General features: G+C 63.5%; 1 long non-coding RNA gene across 1 annotated transcript in view; it reads right to left on the minus strand.

Moving 5' to 3' along the window:
- Window positions 1-4,114, minus strand: part of LOC106726158 — a 5,288-nt gene extending 1,174 nt beyond the window's left edge. The window contains exons 1-2 of the long non-coding RNA XR_001362190.1: window positions 3,770-4,114; window positions 156-271 (exon numbers count right to left, since the gene is read on the minus strand). This is a non-coding gene — a long non-coding RNA (uncharacterized LOC106726158). The remainder of the gene's footprint in view (window positions 1-155; window positions 272-3,769) is intronic.
- Window positions 4,115-4,490: the final 376 nt, after the last annotated feature.

A 4,490-nucleotide genomic window follows, 5' to 3' on the forward strand; every position in this document is an offset into this window, starting at 1 on the left:
AGGTTTAGGGCTATGGTTAGGGTTAGGGTTAGGTTTAGGGCTATGGTTAGGGTTAGGGTTAGGGTTAGGGCTAGTTTTGAGGCAGTCACTGGCCACCTCTGTCTTGTCCCCACCCTAGGGAGTAGGAGAGTGGAAAAGCCCCCTACGCCCCTTACCGGGTGGGATTGTGGAAGCAGCTCTATGTGCTGTCAGTGCAAACAGCTGGTTCAAACAGAGTCTCTGGTTGGAGTTGGGAGCCTAGCTGCTCGTCTACTTGAAACCCAGCTGACACCTGAGAAGAGAGGCAGGAAGTGCCCTGTGAGGCATGACATCAACCAGATGGCGAGTCACTCTGCTGTGCCCTCCGTTGGGGACCTGTCCCTGCACCGTCTAGGCAGGGCAGGTGCTCTGCGTCCCTCCCAGCATGCTTTGGTGGGGTCTCAGTCCCCCAACTGTGAGAAGAGCAGACAGCTTGTGTGGGCAGTCCTGCGGGGTCTGGTCCCCCACTCGCCTGATGCGAGACACCTGGCTGTGGGGGGAAGGCAGGGCCGGGAAGGGGCAGGGCTGCAGATGGGCCAGCACAGCACCAGGCAGCCTGGGCTGGGCTCAGCTGGGGGTCTGTAGGGCTGGTCCCCACCCCTGTTGGGGTGCCAACTCACTGGGAGCCAGGCTTGGGGTGCCAGGAGAGGGCCTGTACGAAGCCCCCTACCCGCCAGGGAGGCCCTGCCCACATGGCCCCTGGGATTTGAGGAGGGGCTTGAATTCACCCTGAGATGCCACACCCTAGTCCAAGTCTCTAACTAGTGGCTCAGGCCTCCTCCTCCTCAGTTCTGGGCACCTGCGTGCTCTTTGTCCAGGGCAGCGGTTCTCAACCTGTGGGTCGTGACCCCTTTGGCGGTCGAACGACCCTTTCACAGGGGTCGCCTAAGACCATCCTGCATATCCGATATTTACATGACGATTCATAAAGTAGCCACATTACAGTTATGAAGTAGCAACAAAAATAATGTTATGGTTGGGTCACAACATGAGGAACTGTATTTAAGGGCCAGAAGGTTGAGAACCACTGGTCCAGGGCCTGCTGTGCCCAGGTGGGCTCTGGGCATCCAGCCGGGATCTGGCTTCCCAGGATCTGCCCTGCACCTGCCCCAGGGGGGAGGGTGCAGCACCGGCCAGGCCCGCCCGGAAGGAAGGCCCCCCTGTCCCCGCTCAGAGCCGGAGCCCTCACTCCCCACTCTCAGGCCTTTGTTGGAGCTGGTTCCGCCTGCGTGGGGCCGGGCCTCCCTGGGGTTATTTTAGGGCCCGAAAGAAAACCCCGCTGCTCCCCACGCCTGGAGACGTGCTGAGTCAGCCGGCTGGCCCTGCTCTCACAGAGGGAAACTGAGGCCAGAGGGGAGGGCGGGGCCCAGGTCCAGGGCTCCTGCCTCCAGCCAGTGCTGCTGCCACATGGAGGCTCAGAGGCCACGCCGAGCTTGCCCGGTGTGGGTCTCGCCCCTGTGGGCCTCGCTGCGGCCGCTCTGAGCGGACCGGCCAGGGCTCAGGGGCAGCACAGTGGTGCCGTGTACCGGGGTCCCCCAGGGGCCAGAAACACTCCCAGGACCCACTGCAGAGGGGGTCCGAGTCCTGCCTGGACCACTGGCAGGGAGAGTGAGTGGGAATTTGGTGGAGGCCTGCACCCCTGAGCTCCAGGTCTCGGGGGGCAGCTCCCGGGCGCCTGGGGGCGGGGCCTCCTCAGAATCGTGCCTCCAGCCAGGACACCAGGGGCCATGGGCTGGGGCCCCAGACCTGACAACGGGCAGAAAGGGCTGCTCCCAGGCAGGAGGGTGGCGAGGAGGGTGGTGCCGTTTCTGGGCTTCTTGGGGGACATCAGCTGCCGTCGCTCAGGGGGGCCGCAGGGAGGGGGCAGCCGCCAGGCCCACGTGCCCCAGGCACACGCCTGGTTTCAGGGGTCACCGTGAGCTGGGGCGGTGGAGCTCGTCTGGGGAGGGCACTCCCAGCCATGGAAGGTTCTGGAACATGGTGGAATTGCTCCTCTCTGGGGACAAGCCCCCGTGGGAAGCAGGGCCTGGGGACTTGGGAGTCTGGAGGGTCTGTCCATCATCTTGAGTGAGTCCAGGGGGAGCCGGCAGAGGTTGGGGGGCCCACTGAGTGGTACGGAGCAGCCCAGGTGGCGCCAAGAGACGGGTTCTTGGGATGCGAGGACAGACGGAGAACAGCCCGCCGAGGGCAGGAACCTCCCACGCAGCAGCGGGGAGACTGCAGGAGGGACTTCCTGGCAGCAGCCGTGCTGGCGGCTGGGGGGCCCGGGAAGGGGGGTCGGAGGGTGGTGCGAAGGCTTCCCCAGAAAGAGCCTCTGCCTGCCCTGAGGCAGGGCCGCTCCCACAGGGCCCGGAGCACCCAGGGCACCCTCCCTCCTGGCACCGTGCGCGCTGGTGACAGGAAGGGGAAGGAGCCGAAGGGGTCAGGTGAGGACAGGCTGCCGGCACATCTCAGCGCCGTGGGGGCTGATGAAATGCAAGTCCCGTCAGCTCCACCCCCTCCCGTGACTCAGAGCCGCCGTCACCCTCCCTGTGCTGCTCCTTCCTCCGTCTGCGAGTCACCACCCTCCTCCAGGTGCTCCCAGTCTGCGGGCGGGAGGGACAGGGTGGCCCGGTGAGTCCTCATTTTCACCCAGAAGCCCCACCATCAGCAATGCAGGTCGCGTGGCTGCCATTGTGGGCGTCACCACCACCATCTGCAGCTCTATTACCACCACCACCACCACCATCACCACCACCACCATCACCACCATCACCACCACCACCATCACCACCACCACCATCACCACCATCACCACCACCACCATCACCACCACCACCATCACCACCATCACCACCACCACCATCACCACCACCACCATCACCACCATCACCACCACCACCATCACCACCACCACCATCACCACCATCACCACCACCACCATCACCACCACCACCATCACCACCATCACCACCACCACCATCACCACCACCACCATCACCACCATCACCACCACCACCATCACCACCACCACCATCACCACCATCACCACCACCACCATCACCACCACCACCATCACCACCATCACCACCACCACCATCACCACCACCACCATCACCACCATCACCACCACCACCATCACCACCACCACCATCACCACCATCACCACCACCACCATCACCACCACCACCATCACCACCATCACCACCACCACCATCACCACCACCACCATCACCACCATCACCACCACCACCATCACCACCACCACCATCACCACCATCACCACCACCACCATCACCACCACCACCATCACCACCATCACCACCACCACCATCACCACCACCACCATCACCACCATCACCACCACCACCATCACCACCACCACCATCACCACCATCACCACCACCACCATCACCACCACCACCATCACCACCATCACCACCACCACCATCACCACCACCACCATCACCACCATCACCACCACCACCATCACCACCACCACCATCACCACCATCACCACCACCACCATCACCACCACCACCATCACCACCATCACCACCACCACCATCACCACCACCACCATCACCACCATCACCACCACCACCATCACCACCACCACCATCACCACCATCACCACCACCACCACCACCATCACCATCACCACCACCAGGATCTGCAGCTCCAGCTCTAGCTCCACCACAAAGCTGTCGCTACCACCTTTGCTGTACAACTGTCTTCCCAGCATGGTGACCCCGCCTGCCTCAGCTCCCACCTCTCACAGGGCGTGTTGGTGGCTGATGGCAGATGAAAGTGGAGGAGGAGGTGATCTTAGCTGCAGTGGTGGATGGCAACCTGTGACTTGTACAAAACGCCAAGATCTGTCTGGGGGCCTGGCCAGGTCCGGAGAGGAGTAGCTTCTGGTGGAGGGAATGGCAGATGGGGAGGCCACGGCTGCCCTCGGGTCACCTGCCCTCTGAGGAATGGAACCAGGACGCTGGGCTCAGACTCACCACCTGGGACCACTGGCGGCATCGCCTGGCCCTGAATTGCGGTGTCCTCGACTGTGGGCGGCACCAGGACCCTGCAGACACAGGCAAACCGCAGAGCGCCCGCCCTGGCTCGGCACCGCAGGCCTCTGGCCACGGCGCCCACAACAGGCTCACCGAAGGTGACGAGGCCAGGCCCAGAGGGCTGGCGGGCGTTGGCAGAGCTTCTGGGAACATGGCTGGCAGGCTGCCTGCGAGGAGGCAGGAGGGACAGCAGGCTCTGTGACCAGTCACTGTGGGGCGGCCATGGAGCAGGAACAGCTGCGAGCAAGGGCCCAGGCCGGACACAGGACGTGGCCTTGCCGGGAAGACAGAGCCTCGAGGAGGGAGGACCAAGGATGGAGGGGAAATCGGTCACCCTGAGCCCTGACCCTGGTCACACTCTGAGCCCTGACCCTGGTCACATGCTGAGCCCTGACCCTGGTCACACTCTGAGCCCTGACCCTG

The sequence above is a fragment of the Myotis brandtii genome, unplaced genomic scaffold (genome assembly GCF_000412655.1).
Source record: "Myotis brandtii unplaced genomic scaffold, ASM41265v1 scaffold2325, whole genome shotgun sequence".
Lineage (NCBI taxonomy): Eukaryota > Metazoa > Chordata > Mammalia > Chiroptera > Vespertilionidae > Myotis > Myotis brandtii.